The following is a 19,945-nucleotide window of genomic DNA, read 5'->3' as shown; positions in this document are numbered from 1 at the left end:
CTGGAGGGGAAAAATATAAACAAACAAGCAAACCAAGGTAGGATGAATGTTCCTTCTGCAAAACAGAACAAGAAAAAAAAAAGCCACACCACTGAAATAAAGTACTATACCCCAAGATCAACCATTCAAGGCTGAAACAGTCTTTGGTCACCTGGAGTTAAATATGGTCTTCCTTCTCAGAAAACATTACGTTTTTCGCCCCTCTGTTGCACATACAAGTATTAACACTGCATACTGCATGGGAGAAGGTGGTATATAAAGGAAGTGTATGTGTATGTATATAAGACGCACACACACTAAATGTAGTTTTGGACATCTTCAGGAATATTGTACAAATACACAATCTTTCGCCTCTTGCACACCTGCTATTATTGGGCAGCTATCAATAGGGAGAGAAAAAAACCCTTTTAACTTCATTGTTGCAGGAACATTTGTAGGAAGGTGGTCAGAGTAGAAAAGTGGAAGATATTTTGCTAGTAAAGAAATTAAGGTCTGTCATTCCTTAGTGGTTACAAATGTGCATGTGAGAATGTACCTTTCACTACCAAATCCCTCAGCAACGTTTCTCTCCTTCTGTTATACTTTCCCATAATTACTATACAATATTTGGAAGCTTGTATTTTCTCAGCAGTTATGTAAATGGTTTCTCAGTGGCTGGGTAACCCAATAATGCTGACAGAGAATAGCCCTTCTTATAAATCAGTTATTATACTATCACCAATTGCTGTAGGATTCTGGGTCTCTGGTTATGCTACTGTGGGATCGGCGTGAGAACTAAGGACATCTAGTGGTAAAATACGTTCATAAATTAAGAAATGAACAGAACATAAAGGGGAGGCAGTATTAAAGGAAGGAGAAATCAGTGTCAGAGTCTGTTAATGTTATTCTCTTAAGAGCTGGAATAAACAGTCTCATTGAGAGTAGTGACAGGCCCAGACCAAAACCCTGGCTAAGAAGAACGCCTATCTTTGAAGTGTTTTAAATCTCAACACAGAACTAGATCCAGATTTTGCAAACGACACCTATTGTTATGATGGATCAGACCAAAACCAAGGATCTGTACATCCTAAACCATGAGGTGTCCAGACACAGATTTTGTGACTTGAGCTCATCTCTAACTGAGAGTGACTCGAGGGATTATTGCTGAGATGGAGCCTTCAGAACCTGACATGACACTTGGTTGGTCCTCCAGGGTTAACTCCCGGCAAAAACAGAAGTTCATTTTAATGTCAGTAATCTGAACAAGCACACCACACAACATGTAAGAGAAGAGTTCATTGCAACAGCAACTAATTGATGTCCACAAAGGCTGCACAGTGCTGGGATATATCAAGCAAACCCACTCAGACAGGGACCCCATGCACTAATCACAGAATTACTAGCTTCAGTCACACATGAAATCAGCACCAGGAGGAATGGAATGAAATTTAACAGAAAGTAAATTAAGGCTCAATATGCACACACGCACGCACGCACACACAAACCCTGCATTGTCTGTTACTCTTGACAACATCTCCATCCTGCCCGGCAATCAGACCCATAACCCAGAAGTCATTCCCTCTCTTTGCCCCCTATATCCAGACTGTTTCCAAATCTTTCCATTCTTCTTCCATAATGTTTTTAGAATCCTGCTTTTTATTATCCAGACTCAAAAACGCTGACCAAGGCACTCATCACCATATGCCATAAGTACTGTAACCTGCTCCTCTGCAGCTTCCCAGACACCAACATCACCTTCTTCTAGTCCATATAGAGCACAGATGCTAAAGCCGTACTTCTTCCTGTTCTTCTGGCCACATCCTCTTCCTTTTCAAATCCCTCTACTAACTTCCCCTCTTACGCCACATGAAGTTCAAGTTTCTTGTTCCCACTTTCAAGGCCCTTCCTAGTTTTACCCCTCCTTCCTTATCTCTATCTGTCTTTTATCATGTATCGGGGGGTAGCCGTGTTAGTCTGGATCTGTAAAAAGCGACAAAGAGTCCTATGGCACCTTATAGACTAATAGACGTATTGGAGCATAAGCTTTCATGGGTGACGAAGTGGGTATGAGTCTGATGAAGTGGGTATTCACCCACGAAAGCTTATGCTCCAATAGGTCTGTTAATCTATAAGGTGCCACAGGACTCTTTGTCTTTTATCATGTCACCCAGGCCCTTTTCTCCTTTGCCAATGAGATCAGCCTGGACCACCTACTTCTCTACTCCTCACCAAAACATCTTTGCAATTTCTTACATGCTGCTCCTCATCCAATGGATCCCCTCCCTGAACTGATCCGTCCCTCTCCTTTAAATCCCTTTTCAAGACTCGCATCTGCCACAAGGCCTACAAGAAATCAGCCACTTTAAGCTGGCTAGGCTGAATTGGGGAAATAATGATAATGGAGATTGTAAAACATTTCCCATTAGTCGGCTCTACTAGCAGTGCTGGTCTGGCCTATTTTGAGAGCAAATCACCTGCAAGGGGTGCCAGTTTATGCAGCCTGCCATGCCCTGTCCCGGAATTTTGTGACTGTCGAAGGGGCAACTACAGGTGACCAAATCATTGCACATCCCAAGGACTAGCTCTCTCTGCTAGACCAGAGTTTCTTCACTTTCTGAAGAAAGATATTGTCTCCTGGATACCTGTCCTTCCAGCCTTCAAGTCAGGTTCTGATTCATGTTCACGACCCTCTTTTGTTGTGACCATAGCCCCAATCCAGCTTCTCCTGCAGTCAACGGAAAGATTGCCACTGAATGCACTGGGCGTTAGATCAGGCCCTCTAATGCTTGGAGAATTTGTCGATGTACAGTTCACAGCATTAAAGTCAAATAAGTTTTCTTTTCCCTGCTCTCCTTTCTGGTTCTCCAGCTCCACTCTAGACTGGCCTTTTGTTCTGTGTGACACCATGGAAACTCCATAGCAGAGAGTTCCTGTGGCTATGCTCCCATGGAGCATCTAAGCTCCAGAGCAGAGCAGCTTCTGGCATTCCCCCTGCTAAGAACGGAAGAGCCTAATTGAACCTGAGTCTGATAGACATATTTTGGTAGATTCACAGTGATAACAGAAAAAGACTGTTTTGCAATTACAGGTATTTCTAAAAAGACTTGCACAAACGGCAGCCCAAGAAATGACCTAAATGACAGATGTGGTGGAGCTGTGTGTGACAGGGAGCGATAAAGGTTTTATTGCACCATGTCTGTGGTTGTGATTGCCTAGAAATACTTTTAGTTCTACAATCCTGTGATAAACTGTATTTAGGGTAGCTTGAGATGTGCAGTGAAGGTTCTGCAGTTGAAACTCAGTTAATAATCCTGATTATAACAGATTCCAGTTCAGTTTCACATACCCATATGAGCTCTGCAAGCTAACAGGAAGAAGAAGTAGCGCAAATGTATTGTGTCCTTGAAGTCAATAGACAGAATGCTAAAATGGCAACAGGTAGTAGCTTGGTCAAAGGTTCAGACAGTCACTTTTCTAACAGACTATAAGTGCACTCTAATGATAAAATTTGCTATGGAACAAATGCTATAAACAACACATACAGCCAAACCTGCACTCAGGAAGGTAACAGCAAGTAAGCCCTTGGCCGTAAGCAAGCAGTTGAATGCACAGATAGCCCTGAATCAGAACTCCAAATCAGAATGAACACTCGCCATCTTTGCAGACGTTCAGATCTGGATCTAAACTCTGTGGCTCAGGCCCACATGGTCAGTATTTTATAGTTCTCCTAATGTTGCTTCAAATGTCATGTTGTTTGATCTTACAGCACATCCAGTAGACAGCTGATTTGGGGTTAGGAGCAGGGCTGGCTCCAGGCACCAGCTTAGCAAGCAGGTGCTTGGGGTGGCCACTCCGGAGAAGGGCAGCACGTCCAGCTATTCGGCGGAGGGTCCCTCCTTCCCACTCGGAGCGAAGGACCTCCCGCTGAATTGCCGCAGATCACGATCATGGCTTCTTTTTTTTTTTTTTTTGCTGCTTGGGACGGCAAAACCCCTGGAGCCGGCCCTGGATAGGAGAGATCATGTCAGAAATATTTCACTGGGTATGCACACAATGCTAGTATAGGCTAATAGAGAGGAAGATTTTAACACAAATACCTTAAAAATATTTTAAATTGCTCCATCCCTCACGGACTGTGTGACACTAAAGACGAAGAATGACATTGCAGCCAATAGTGATCTGCTGCATCCAGGCATTCTGCGATCAGTACAGACCTTAGAATGGCTCATTAGTGCTTCTTCAATAATGAATTCTGCATCGCAAGGTTAATTGTAACCATGTGCACTGTCACAACCACCACCGACTGTTTAAATTAACAATCCAATCAATAATCTTTTCCAAACAATTGCAGAGATGATTTTTGAGACAACAATAAGCACCAGCTTCCTTTTTCTTTAAAGAAACAAATCTAAAAATATTTATGCTAAGCAAAAGGGATTTTCACCCAGTTTCAAAAGGAACATATAATCAGCATACAGTGCAACTGTCAGACAAGATTATGGTATTTTTCAGTCCTTTCTTCAACCACGTATGTGCGATGGGATTTTTGTTTGTTTGTTTTTGTTTTAATCAATGGCATAATGAAAATCCATGGGGATCCTGGTTACCTTCTGTCAGTAGTCCATAAACTATTCAGGTCTTTAAACAACCACAGATTGATGGCACAGGTAGAATGCCCAATGTTGCAGCCACCCCGTCTATGTAATGGAAATTCCATGGGCAAAGTAACTGAAGAAATCAAGCCCTTCATATTGCTATGATGGAATCAGTGTTGATATAACTGGTGTTGCTATTACAAGGAATTAGAGCAATTACTGAAAATAAAAGGGCAAGCTCTAATTCTAGTGGGGGGTAGCATGTAAAGTACAGATTCTGTCCTCACTCGTCTGCCTAAAGATATAGTTTATAATGCTTACACATGTGCAGTATTGCCAAAACCAGGCTTTCAAAAATCATGAGTCAGGCCCCGCAAAATTATGAGATTGTCTTAAAATGTATAAGATTTCTAAAAAAAAAATAAAAAATTGGGGGTTCTTTTCATTTGCACTCTGATGTTTGTCTCTCAGGGTCCCATTCTGAAGCTTTCCTCAGTAACCATGAAGGCTAGAAACATATAAATATGAGAAAGCTGAAATTCTCTATAATCACAGGAGTCCAGGAGCTGGAACTTTAAGAAAAAGCACCATGTGTCACAAGACTCATGATCAAATTGCAATAATTGGAAAAACTGGGTATTTATTCTTGGCATTTCCATAGCCCTTTCTATCATCAGAGCTCTTTCTCAAAATACTAAAGTTCTAATCATGCCAATATTTATGCATGGAGTAGTCCTAGTGACTTAAATTGGACTATTCATGCACCTAAGTGTTTTCAGGATGAAGCCCTAATTCTCTGATCATCACAATAGCCCTGTGTATTAGGGAAGTACTGTTATTTCCATTTTACAGGTGGGGAAGCTGGGGCACAGAGAGATTAAGTGATTTGCCCAAGCTCACAGAAAGAATCAGCATCAGAGCGGGGATTAGAACTCAGGAGTTTCTGGCTCTAAGTCCACAGAACAGACCAAAATTGAATTCACCTTTTGAAATAAGCTGAAAACGTTAAAAGCGTCAGTGTTGGATATTGTTACAACCAGCCAACATTTTATTATTAAACAAAGGGAGGAGAAAAGGAGGCACTAAAAGCCTGGTGACATAACAGTGAGAAAATCTGCCCTTTTCTTTCAATGGAGTCACTATATGAATACACACATTGCTGCACTCTACAGAGAGATAATAGGCATTCTGCAGGCATGCAATACCAGTGCTGCAGATGCTGCTGACCAAACGCTGCTCTGCTACAAAATGAGCCTTAAAGGGTTCTGGTGGCCTTAGTTAATAGACAGGCCATCTTGATTCTGTCAGCTAGCTCCAATATGCCAGTAATTGTGGAAGAATTAACTCCATCAATAATTGATGGAGATCTGAGACCATTCAGCTGTAGCAGAGCACACCATTCTTCACCCCATAGTTTCTCTTTGACCAGTGAGGACAAAGCAAAAAAAAAAAAGATATTCTGATGCCCTAGCACTTGGGAGGTGCAGGCAACTGCATTCAAGAGATGGTAGTTTGCTCCCAGGTACTGCCAGTTCCAGTGAAGTAATGCATTTGAATTACAAACGAATATCAAATACAATGAACCCAGTTTTAAGTGCTCACCCAAGGGGCCAAAAAAACTCTTGCATAATAGACATTGGGCCAAATTCTGCTCTGAGTCATGCAGGTATGACTCCAGCTGGAGTCAATGGGAATTGCACATGTGCAACTGAAAGGATAATTGGCTTGTGGTCTATATTTTAAGTTCTCCTGGAAATGCTAGGGATGTTTAACAGTGGTTGTTTAGTCCATAGTTCATACGCTTTCCAAGAGTTGTGCAAAACTGTAATCATGCATATCCCAATGATCATTATGGGAGTGAGTCTCCTAGCCTAATACCTCCCAACCTGAAGCAATTCTTTGAAAATCCTGTACCCGAGGAAGCCAACCAGCCAGATCTCTCTCTCTAGCCTTGACTATACTACACATTTTCCCTTAAAATTTCCCACCATGGCTACCAACCCAATATGTACCCTGAGAGTGCTAGCATACATGAAATGCTCACAATTTTAGGTAAAGCTTAGGTAAAAATGTGAAGGGTAAACAAAGCCCTTCTCTTATAAGGCAAAAACTCTGACATGACTGGCCATATTTTTTAATGATTCTTTGTTTATACTAATTGAACTAATCTGCTATCAATTATTCATATTTTTAAAGGGAATAAATCCAGCACTTGCTGGGCATTAAAAAGTGTCAAACAAAAATACCTGCCACTATTTGTACAAGACCGACCGGCAAACAAACAAAAAAAACACAATGTTGTGAGCTCACCCCATTAATTAACACCCAGGAAACCTCTGATCAAAAGAAATCACAAGCTAGTAGCTAAAACAAAGAGCAAAGACTTGGGAGTTCTAGGTTCTGTGCCCAGCCCTGCCACAGACTTCCAATGAGAGCTTGGGCAAGCCATTTAACCTCTTTGACTCTGTTTTTCCATCTGTCAAATGGCATTAATTATTGTAACAGGAGTTTGGTGAGCATAATTTGTCAATGTTCATAAGGCACTTTGAGATCTGTGGAGACAAGGTGTTATAGGTGCAAGGTCTTTATTAATAGAGCTGATGAAATTACCAGTGCTAATTATCATCATAATTCATCAATGTTGCATAAATAATGAAGTCAAAAATAGATATGTTAATTTCAGCTCCATTATAAATACAGGTGTTGGGGAAAATAATCAATGTTTGCCAATGGTAAAGGACCAGAGATGTAAGGAAAATGTGTTTAAGCGTGGAAGATATTTATAGAGAACATGAGGAATTCATCAACTGGGGTAAATTCTGCTATTACAGCCAAGCACCTTGACTGTAGAATTAACTGAGAGCAAAATTTGGCTCAAAGGATGTGCATGTTATAACATTATGTACATATCTGCTCAGGGGAGGAATGCGCACACACACACACACACACACACACACACACCCCTGCTCGAGAGAGAGAGAAAACAATTCATCCTAGAAGGCTGTGCTCTGGAAGATTTATTTGTAACAATTTGGGATGACCTGCATAATGCACAGGTGGCAAAGCAATGAGTGAATTATTCAGGCAATATCAAAAGGGTGCCAGTAAAATGTTTATCCCACCTCAAACCATCATGTCTTCTGAATATGCTGCTATTTTACACACAAATACCTTTCAAATGCTTTAGAGTGTTTTTAAATGGTTTTATTGGTACTTCTAAATATCTTGTCCCCTGTAAATCCAGACTTCCTTAGCACACATAGTCCAGCTGTACAGATCTTAATATACCTACTAGATTTTAAAAGGCTCTAAAATTACCTAAAATCACTTTAATATACATAAAATGTCAATGTGAGAGTTCTGTATTTTGGGCTAGACCTCAGGGTACAAGTTCTGTACGTCTCACTGGACAATTAGGAAGAGGAAGTTACTTTCCTGTAACTGGAAGTTCTTTGAGATGTGTGATCCCTATCTGTATTGCAAACGCAGGTGCACATGCGTGCCATGCGCCGGAGCCAGAAGTTTTCAGTAGCAGTAGCGGTTGACCCACACGTGCGTCATACATTGCCTCATGCTCCAGGCAAGGTTATAAGGGGCCATGCGGGGTGATCCACCCTTAGTCACCCTCTTACCTCTGAGTAGCGCAGACCGCAGCAGAGGGGACAGTGGGCAGATATTGGAATACAAATAGGGACCACACATCTCAAAGAGCCTCCAGTTACAGGTAAGTAACCTCCTCTTCTTCGAGTGATGGTCCCTATATGTATTCCAAACATGGGTGAGTATCAAGCAGTGATCAGCGTGGAGGTGGATGCGAGGAAGCAAGAGCTATTGCCGTCTGCAGGATGGCCCGGCCCACAGCTGTGTCTTCCGTCACTCCCTGGGTGATGGCGTAGTGGGCGGTGAAGGTATGCACGGAGTGCCAGGTCACCGCCCAGCATATGTCATGCCAGGGATGTCAACCAGGGAGGTGGAGTTGGTCGCATGTGCCCACGTGTAGTGGGACTTAATCCTGTCGGGCAGCAGGGTATTAGACTGCCTATAGCATTCTGTTATGCATAGAGAGGCCCATTTTGATATGCACTGTGAAGAGAAGGCTTGGCCCTGCAACCTCTCTGCAATGGCTACAAAAAGGTGTGCAGGGGTGCAAAAGGTGCGGGTTCTGTCAAGATAGAACGGAAGTGCATGGCATACATCTGATGAGTGCAGGGTCAGTCAGTGTGGCATCCAGGTAGTCAATGTGGAGTCTGCAGACTGATAGAAGCCACAGCTGTAGACGGCGTATGTGCAGGCAGGTCTGTGGTGTCACATGGGGGCAGGCTGCCAAGTGGCTGAAGAGGCAGAGACAGCTGGCACTGGGGTGCATGGGTTGCAGCATAGAGCTGCCTCTAGGGACATCAGGGCAGGAAAAGGCCTGAGCTGTCCCAGAATCTAGGCATGCCCTGATGAAGTGGACTGTCCACCTCAGGACAAGCACAGATTGCTCCTCATTTATACAGATGCCTAGAGCGCAGAGGGCCAATGTCGTCTCTGCAAGAGATGGTGCCACCAGAAGCCAGTCGTCTAAGTAAGGGAACACAGAGTACCCTACTTGTCTTAGTTGGGCTGCCACAACCACAAAGACTTTGGTGAAGACCCTTGGAGCTGTCACAATGCCGAAGAGGAGAACTCTGAAATGGCAGTGGTTGTCGCCCACATGGAAGCGAAGAAACTTGTGGTGGGCCGCATGGACGTCAATGTGAAAATACACGTCCTTCATGTAGAGAGCTGGGAGGGAGGGTATGATGGGAGCGAGTGTTACCACACAGAAATTGATTTTCCTAATGAAAGTGTTGAGTAGTTGGAAATTGAGGATGGGGCAGAATTCTCCTCCCTTATTAGGGATGAGAAAATACAGGAAATAGAAGCCAGGCTGATTAAGGGGTTGGGCACTGGTGTGATCATGCCCTGTGCGGCACAGGAGCCTGGACGGAAGGGTGCAAGGCCTGGAAAGGTGGATATGGGTGATGGTATGAGTCCCAGAGTGGCCAGTGTGCCCATGGGGTCCTGGGTATACGACAGGCCCCGAGGATACACATTCCAAGGCAGCGGTGCAGGAGTGTACCGAGCCTGAGCTGGGCCCTGACACAGAGGAGAATGACGGTTCCCCTAATGAATAGTCGTCTGAGTCCAAAGAGACCTCCAGTAGCAGTGGAGCCATCAGTGTGGGCCATCTGTGCTCAACCGCCAGGTGTGGTCGCTGTCAAAAGAGGAGCAGTGTGTCCACCGGAGTAGGGGGCTGCAGTACCGAGAGCAGTGGAGGGATGGATATGGCAGGTCTAGGTGTGCTGTTGGGAGCAGAGGTTTGATGCACCCAGGCATCCAGGGGATGTCTCTTGGACCACTGGAGAGTGGAGGCATGTGCAGCGTGGAATGTGGAGACTCTGGTCACAATGGGGGCGCATGCCATGGAGGCAGTCTCTTCGCACAGCTGGGACAGCAGTTGCGGTACCAGTGCCTCCTCCTTCCTTTTAGCTTTACACACTGCATGGGGGAGCTTAGCAGGTGGCACAGTGGGGTCCATATGCAATGTCTCACCCAACCTGGTATGCCTTGGGGAGGAAACACTGTGCTTAGAGGCAGTCTGCAACAGGGACTTGTACGGTGCCCATGAGAACACTTACAACCCTCTCACTTGGACTTGCCCTGCACCGGTGGTACTGATGGATCTGGGCAGGAGGCAGAGGGTGGAGCACTCACCACCAGTGAAGGGAGATGCACTGTTAGTTCCATCGGTCCTGGATCAGACGCCCAACACGGCTGAAGACTCTTCTCCATGAGGAACTTCCGGAGTCGCAAAAGACAAGCCTCACGGGTCCGCAGGGGAAAGGACTTGCCGATCTCACAGAAAGATGCACCTCCCCCAAGCAATACCAACAGCAGTGGTGCTCATCACTCACTGAGAACAAGCAAGGGCATGATGCACAGTTTTTGAACCCCAGAACGTGGGGCATAGTCCCCCAACGAAGTTGAGACAGGCCCTGAGCAGGGCAAGACCAACTATACTAACTATGAACTATCTACACTATTAAGAAAAACTAAACTAGCTACATACATAGACTACAAGCATGAAGGAAGGAGGATTCTGACTCCAACCATGCAGCGGTAAGAGGGTACTGAATCAGCGTGGCCCCACACAGCCTCTTATAACCTCGAGCATGAGGCAACATATGATGCACATGCAGGTCAATGGACACTGCTACTGAAAACTTCCAGCTCTGTCACATGGCGCGCATGTGCACCCAAGTTTGGAATACATATAGGGACCATCACTCAAAGAAGAATTTCCCCTTTCCACTGGTATCAAACTGCCATGTAAAACCCTGCAGTCATAACAAACAGCATCAGACGTTATACCTGTCACTGGTGCAGAACTTAATATTGCACATTCTGCTGCCCTGGATCTACACAGTAGATATGTAGTAATATGGAGGACAGATTCCACATTTGATGGGGAAAGAAAGAAACACTTCCTGATTGGGTTGCTTAGGGTCTCAAACTTTAAAATCCTAGGGGACAGTTCAACCACTGGTGTAAATTAGAGCAACTGCGAGGCTGCTCTCTAACTTACAGCTGCCTGCAGCAGCCACCCAAAAAGCTGTTGTGGCAACCATGGATCTCCACAGCACAGTGCATTCTGGCTAAGTCCCATCCCTTGACTTGCTATTGTACTGGGGACTGAGAGGTTGGATGGTGTTTCAGCTGCTTAGGCCATTCTTAAGAATGCTTTGCGCAAAGCAGCCCTACCATCGCTGAGGATCTGGCCCTGTGTTTCGAGTTGCTCAGAGGTTTGGAATATTACAAGTAGTCAAGGGGAGATGGTGTACTGGGCAGAATGCAAGTGAAGGGCAAGGTGCACAATAAAGGCTTATCAACTGGCTCTGCAATTCACAAGAATATCTTCACCACTTACGTAAAGTTATAGAGAGATATAGATGTGATGCACCTGAGTCTCCTCTGGTACACACCAGTTTTACATCAGTGCAACTCTATTGACTTCAGATTTGCACCGGTGTAACTGTGATCAAAATCAGACTGTGTATAGAAAGGTGGGCCTGATTCTCCACTGCACCTTGGGTAGATGCAAAAAGCTACCATTCCTATTTTCACACAGTACATGAGGTACAAGGCAGTGGAGAATCAAGCCCAAGTCATACTTGACACAGTTTCTCACGGAGCAATAAGAATATGTTCTGCTTATTGATTAGCATGTCCAGCTTCCTGACAACAGAAAACCTGATTCATTCCTGGAGTTACACTGTTGTGAAGCTGGGGTAACGGAGTGGTGAAACAGGCCCCAACTGAGAGGTGTAAGAGTGTAACCTGACCTTAGATCCATTGAAACCATTGTCCTCCCAGAATTTCCCATCCTGAATCAAGCAATGTTCTGCTTCCTTCTTTCCCAAACTGACCCCTATTAGACACTGCTGGCTGCTAAGCAAAATGGCTATTTCTTGCCTAAGAAAAATGACGTGGGAGCACTCAAATGACCTTGTATCGAAGCCTCAGCTCATTACTGTACTGAATAAACCATCCAACGCAGTACAATTCCTGGGGGTGATTTAGGTCAGTGCGACCTCCAAAAAAACCACCAGCCCGCATCAGTGTGCATAGCATTATGGGTAATGATCTGCTAATTGCCAAAAGGCAGTTAGGCTGCTTACCAATACCAACAGGAAAGAAACCGCCCTCAGGCACTGCACAGATTCTGTACACCAGGGCTTTCAGTAGCAGGAACACAGATCCTAATAACTAAAATAATACAATTTCTAAAGTATGGCAGAGAATGCTATTGCTACTGTGCTGAGTTTCTACACCCAGCAGATGTATGTACTGGCGAATGTGCTGTGTAAAGTATTCCTAGCACTGTATTCCTTTCAATACAAGATGTTTTCTGTATTTAATTGTCTAGCAAAGTGAGGCAGTGGTAAGATGAAAGGGTGGATGGGGGAGGTGAGCTGCCTGTCCAGACAGGGTCAATCTCTACAATCTGGAAAGCCAATGCATCACTTGTCTGGGGGACCTTTTTATTATTCCTCAACAAACTGCAGTGGAAAAAACTCCAGCACAGTTCAGACCTCGTCACTATGCACTGCAGGCAACCCAGCCAGGCCAGCTCACACACCAGAGCTTTCAGTCAACTGGCAGGCTCACTAACCCTTTCAAAATGAGCAGTGAAGCAAAAACACTTGGTCATAAACACTAAAATAAAGGATGGAGGGTTACGGTGCTGTTGTGTTGGGTTTTTGTTTGTTAGTTAGTTAAATCAGCTCTTCCCAGTAGATTAAACACATCTGCCCTATAGCCTATTTACAACATTGCTATCCTAAGGGAGCCAGAGATTTCCAGTGGTATTGTTATAATGAAAGGAATGCTGTAGAGTCTAAGGTGTTTGGGAAGCCATGGACCAGGTATCCTTTTGTCAGTATGTGAAAAAGAACCTTATTTTTAAAATAAATATGATCTCCACCCTTTCTATCTGAGCAATAATCCTGCCATCTGTTAGAACCAACAGCCCTGACGGCTGCTGCCCTAATACCTGCTCCTTCTTCAACATCACTGGTGTTAAACTACTGTGTTAATACAAACAGACAGCAGCACGTCTGCAGGGGATTCTAGCGCTGTCCAGCATACAGATACATTGAAGGTAACCCTTGAAAATAACAGTTTTCTAGGCATGCACTGGACCCTGGTAATGCCATCTGTTCCTGAAAGGTGCAAGAAGGGGTCCCAACCAACATTGCACTGCAATTTAGAACCAGCCTCACAAGCTGAAGGGACCAAAAGTGTCACCCACATTTCAAGCACTGAAAACACCTATTTTCTAAGTCGGTATTTTACATTCCAGGGATGATTTTTGGATAGAATTTTATAACCATTTTGTTATTGCTATAAAAATTGTTTTTAAAATTCATTTCTTCACAGGACTTCCTCCTCCCTCTCACCCCTTATGAAGTTGTTTGGCTCTTTAAAAAAATACTCTCCCCTACACACTTTTGTAAGGAAGATTTGCAGTGTTGCAAGTAGAGCATTGTCTCAGAACACAATTTTTGCATGAACTTAGTATTCGTAAAAGGTGCAGAATGACAACCCTGACGCCCCCTATTTATCCACAAAACAGGCTTTGCTACACTGACCTATCTCAAACCTGAGATGGAGGGACCATCGGTAGTGGTGAGAGCATTGGCTGGTTTCTGAGGGCCTTTCAGTCCTTGGCTTCTCTTCTCAGACTTCCAACAAGGGGGGCACTAGTGGTGATGCACCACTGAAATTCCACTTAAGCCCATAGGGGCTTCAGTGGTACAAAGACCTAGTCTCTCTATGAACAGGGGTGATTTCTCCATGTGCCATGAAACAGCCATCAGATAAGAATGACTCAGACACAATTGAGTGGATTGGTTTTTAACTTGTGAATTTGAGGGGGGAAATATCTTATCAGTCTTCTCAGCCAACCAATTCTCTTCCTAGAATGCATTAAGAACAGCTCAGAATTAAGTTACTAGCCAGAATGGTTCCCAAAAATTCAAATCAAATGGCAAACTCCATAGAAATTATTTAAATTTCACTATTTAATATTAAATAAACTGCAGAAATAACTATGCATAAGACATTATGCCATAGCATACACAGTAACCTCATTGCTGTTACATGAGGTAACTATGTATCATACAGATAGATAAATTCAGCACAGTGAGTAAATGGCTCATTATCTACATAAACATATACTGTAAATGTAACAGCTCTGGCTTTCCCATGCAAGTCTGTTGAATTGCCTATAATTTATACTATTGCTAATATAGTAGTGTAATTGTATACTCCAACATAACTAGCGCCACATCACTCAGCTAAACAGAAAGAAAAACAATTCTGAATAAGTTACTTCATTCATTCATTTAAATGGACTCCATCTAGTGTGTGTGAGTGACAGAGAGAAAGTATATTATATATAAACATACTTATCATTGTTTGTAATGCAATCTTAGAAGCTGGAAAATAAAATTGCACTGTCATTTTTCCATTCTCCATTTTTTAAATATTTTGGTTTTCCTCTCTTGCCAATGGAGCATTGGTCAACATGGCTGCCCTTTATTTACTTCTCCATCAAAATATCATCATTTAGTGGGAAGGGCTTAGTTAGTTAACCACATGCTGCAACCAGCAGAGGGAGCTCACACCGTGATTTCAATAAATCATGCCAAAGTGGTGGTGGTTTCTGTTTTTTGGTGGAAAAATGGCAGACAAACATACATTCATTTGTTAGATCCCAGATGACCTTCCACATCAGAACAACAAGTGAAAAGGTCAGTCATATTTTAGGTTTTAACAAGCTAATAGCATTCCTTTAATGTATATAAATGATATTTTATATCACCTAAGTATCACATTTGATTAATCAAGCAATTAGCAAGTGCCACAGCAGTGGACATAAATGCTTACAGTCCACATTTTATTTATTTATTGCCTTGTCCTGTTGGAATTAGCTGTAGCTCTTAGGCCCCTGATGCAGTTTTAATTTTTTAACTGCTAGCAGGCTTGGTAATGGCAGTTCTAGTCATGACAAAGGGCCTAAGGGATTTTCTCATAGAGCCCGCAGGCTTGGAAGTTTCTGAATGTCTTTGACTCCAATTAACTTTAATGGGAGTTGGGGGTGCTCAGCACCTCTCTGATCAGGTTTCTAGGGAGCTGCATCCAGGTATCAAAGAAGCCTTTGTAAGAGAACTAGTGCTAGGCCCCTTAAATACAGGAGGGCCTAATTCTTATTTACATAAGGCCAGAACAGAATGGCAATATTCCTAGAACAGTGCAAAAGGGGCTTCAGAGCCAGATTTTTAAAGGTATTTAGGTGCCTAGTGGGAATTTCAAATGTGCTTAGTTGCCTAACTCCCACTGAAATCAACAGGGAGCCTGCTGGGAAGAGGGCAGGTGAGAACTCTCCAGAGCTTCCAGACGAGGCCTGGGAGAGGAATCTGCAAGAAGCAGAAGCCTGCTGAGGAATATGCCTCAGCTGAGGGACCTACAGGGAGCAGAAGGCTGCTGGGCACAAAGCCCCAGCTAGAAGGGCTGCAAAAGACTGAGTCTGGAGGGAAGGCTATAAGGAAGGAGACACCCCGATAAAGGACTGGAAAGGTGTTTAACTAAGGAGGAGGTTTATATGGCTGCTGAAGCCCACTATAAACTGAAATGACGAATTGAGCCTAGAGAAGATGGCTGAAAGGTTTTCAGTGTTATATTACAGCAATAAGCTACACCAGAAGCAGAGCAGTATTGTGGAAACCCCAGCATTTGTGATGGAAGGAGAAACTGCTGCAAAGGGTGTTGTATGAAGTTCTACGTCTGGCATATAGGTGTTTTACTGGGTATCTGTCGTTTACTGTTGTTTTACTGGGTATCTGACACTTACAAAAATAAAAACATCCACCTTCGTTACTGTACAGCTCTTGACTGCCTCACGTCATATGGGTTCCTCTCACTTAAGAGAGTTGGCTTCTGTCACTTGAGATTAACACAAAAGTAACTAATGCCTGTTACCTGGTGAAAGAACTGTTTAACATCTTAAATTAAGTCTCCAGTAACATTGGCATAATTCTTGTAGTGCTCTTTTTAAAACCTCTAATCTGTTTCAGGAAAGCTGGTTATATGTGACGAACATGCTCCTTCTCCTCCCAAAGCACTGCATGGTGAAGTCACATGGCTGCTAATACTATGACAGAGACCCAGAGGCTGATGAGGCAGAGTGGTTCAGTTCAAGCAAAAATGTCTCAAAGGATCACAAACATTTAGGAGAACATTGATATGAACTGGAAGGTCTCTTAGGGAATTTGCCATCATAGATGGTTAAGAATAGCAAAACCAATGTGGATAGGTCTTTCTCTTGCCAGGCGGAGCTGTCTATCAGCCAGGAGTTCAAAGGAGGACTGACCCCTTTAGGAATTTGCCAAAACTTCTGTTGCTTTCATGCAGGCAGCAGCAGTTCAGAGAACTTCAATCCATCATTCAACTTCCATTGTTCAAAATATGTCATCTTTTCTGTAGCAGCTTCATAACTGGACCCTGTCTGTAGGTCACTCAATACCACTCCATATGTTTTAGACAACTTTAAACTGAAATCCAGTCAGCGGTTTCTAATTGTAATGTGGATGATGATATACAAAGACAAAACTGCTCCAGAAATCTAGGTTCTTTAAAAAAAAGAAGGTGGCACACTTCCTTATCATGGAAGAATTGGATGCCAGATGGATGAACAATCATCCAAATCTTAGTTATGGTAAGTACTCTTCTAGACACAACCAATGCATATCATGGGAGTACAAATGCATTGGGGTCTTCTAGAAAACAGTGATGAAGTAAAGCAATGCAATAAAGGGTAAGTCTCTTGTGTCATCAGAACAAGGATTCGGTTGTTTTAAATGTCCAGATTTGGTGGAGCAAAGGAAATCCCATTTTACAGTGTTTCTCATGGAACAAGAGAGAGCTTAAACAAATACAAGCCCCAATTCAGGAAAACGGTGCCATTCCACTGAAGTTAATTCAGTGCTTTCCTGAATAGGGATGCTTTTGAGTAGGGAAGTTTTAGTGAGTCGGGCTCCTGTTCAGGGAGCATCAAAAAGGGGAATGAGAGGTTAGGTCACTTCAAAAGAATATTAAAGGTTTTGTTTGGGATGGTAAGAGACATGTTCCCTCATACCCCATTGGTTTGATGGTTTTGATTACAATCGGGACTCACAGTTTTAGGAAGAAAATATTAACCAGAAAAAGACTTTTTGCAGGTATGGAGAAGTAGTGGGAATAAACCAGAAATTGTATACTAGTAAAACATTAAATTAGGCCAAACCAACCAACATTTTTTTTCACACAGCTCATAGACTATGCCATCACAGCCCTTAGCTGTACAGCCCTCGGGATAAATCTCCACATTAATTGGGAGCAGTGCAAGACTGGTGGACACAGGGAGGCAGATTAGATGCAACTGGAAAAGAAAATGTTTCCTTCTACTCTCTTCTCACCACTGTCACCAGTGCGGGCGCCCCTCTAGAGTAGAAAAACAAGATGTATTTATCTAACACTTTCCTACTCTAGACTGCTCAGGAGCTTGGAGGGAACCTGAGCTCCCTTAAATCCTACATTGTTTCTGCAGAATTAAAACTTTCACCTAAGTACAATTATGTTTCTGGACCTTAGGGGTTTTAAAAAGCCTTCTATATTGGAGCTCTGTGCAGGGCTGTCTTCCGGAGTCTAGCAGTCTAAAACAGTAGCTCTACACTGGTGGGAATGGATGGGGCCTTAATAAAAGTCTAAGGCGGCCAATTTAAATGCCAGCTTTCACTCCTGATCACTTTAGCAGAAATATCTAACTCATCTACTTATCCACAATTATTGGACACAGTAGCAGAGATGATGGGGGTGGAACAGGGCAGGGAAAGACAGCCTGTATCAATTTAACAGAAAAGGTACAGTGCTATGAGCAGTGGAATCCTGTAATAACATCTGTTCTCTCCTTGATTTGTTAGTGGCTAAGCCTGCCCTCTAGCTAAAGTTCCATGTCTAAGAGAGAAGCGAGGGCAAATGGAAAAAATCACTGGGCTTCCTACCCATTGTCTAGGGAGATACAAGGGAAGGATTTTTCCCTGCAGTTTTCCTCTCTCCTTGTCAAGGATCAATAGCTGTGTATGGTAGTCCACCCTTATACTGATACTGATCTTCCTGCTGGCTGCGTGCTCTGTTCAGCACATCAGGGAGCTGGAAATGATCTAGGATCTAGGCACATTGCAGCTGGGGAGAGAAGGAGCAGAGACTGCTACGATCAAGGGTTTGGAAAGGGGAATAGGGATTTGCTATGGCAAATCCTCCTCCCTGCCCAGATATGGGGCAGGGAAAAAGAGCATCCGCTGTCTAAAATCCCTCTGGAAGAATAGTTTTGTGGGTCTGAACTCAAGTAAAGGGGGGGTAGGGGGTGCTTCCAAGAGTGAAGCCCAGAGAGAGTCAACTGGAAGTTGCTGGGCGACGGGGGTTAAAAGGTACTAAGGGTCAGATCCTAGAGTTTGCTATAGCGACCCTAAGCAGCCTTGGAGCTAACCTAGTAGGCCAGCTGGGGGATTCCACCAGCTCTATGCCAATCTCTCTCAGCCCCCTCCTAGCCCCAACATATGGGATGTGCCAAGAATGGGAGGGCCATGGCCAGTGTACAGGACAATGGCACCTTGATGGCCATTACAGATCATGCAACTTGCAAAAGCCTGTAGGTTGGTCTAAATTTGGTCAGGGGTCAAACTGGCTCCTGGCAGCTACAGTGACTGGGGGAGAGAAGAATGAGCTTTAAAACCATCTTTCCCGTCAAAACTTTTTTCACCAACATTTTCAAGTCCTCTCCACCCCCGATGAAGACAGGAATCAAACTAGTGATTGAAATGAAAATTACATATGTGAAAGAGGCTATACAACTGAACAGAGGATGGTAAGCTTTCCATTATAGGGATATTATTACAGGGATATTCCCTCTACTATATTGGAGGATTTAAAAATTCTATAGTCTCATTCTCTATGGGTTTTAGAATAATTCCTCCACAGCCCTACTGGATTCATCCCTATTAAATTCTATAGAGAATTATTGGATTTTCTCCTTTTTGCGATATATTATTTGTCATTAAGCCCAGTTTTGGTTTCACTACTCCAGGGGCTCTATTCCCAATCATCAAAAGACCACTTAAGAACTGCACCCAACTGCTACTATTGCATGCAGCCCTGAACACTGAAAGTGCCTTCTGTAACCTCTTCTGGTAGCCGAGAGTGTGATGGGGGACAGGGAAACCCAGCAGAGTTTCAGATAAATGACAGCACAGTTATCAGAGGAAAAAGAAACAAAGAAAAACTACCTAAAAAGGCTACTGCTCCCAGCAGACCTGAAACAGTCCCTCTCTCATTTCTTCCCCATCACCCCACCCCAAAATGTGTGTGTGGGAGGAGAGGTTTGATGTTTACATTGTGAAACAACAAAATTAACCAAAAGCTTGAAACTGGCACCTAGATACTGAAGCGATGGCACATTAGAAATATGGTGGATAGGTTCTGAATTTTAAAAAAATGATGTAACCAGTCAAAAATCTATGCTAAGGCGGGCAGTGTCAAATAATTTTGACTCTGCATTTGACCTACTTTAACAAAGTTGTATTAATCTCAAGGGGAAGGTCCTCCAAATACATACACATTTAAGATCCATTGCTATTGCTAAATGATGGAAAACAATCATTCTTATTTACATGGGCCCTACGCAAAAGCAATATTTTATTCTCTCCTCTGGCTACCTCCACAGAAGCAAGTAACAAAAACTGTTCCCA

At 43.4% G+C, this 19,945-nt stretch overlaps 1 protein-coding gene across 17 annotated transcripts in view; it reads right to left on the bottom strand.

Moving 5' to 3' along the window:
• Nucleotides 1-19,945, bottom strand: part of DPF3 (double PHD fingers 3) — a 246,937-nt gene that overhangs the window by 13,012 nt on the left and 213,980 nt on the right. The window lies entirely within an intron of this gene.

The sequence above is a fragment of the Mauremys reevesii genome, linkage group 4 (assembly GCF_016161935.1).
Source record: "Mauremys reevesii isolate NIE-2019 linkage group 4, ASM1616193v1, whole genome shotgun sequence".
In the NCBI taxonomy this organism is placed as follows: Eukaryota; Metazoa; Chordata; order Testudines; family Geoemydidae; genus Mauremys; species Mauremys reevesii.
This window is presented reverse-complemented; position numbering and strand designations above follow the sequence as displayed.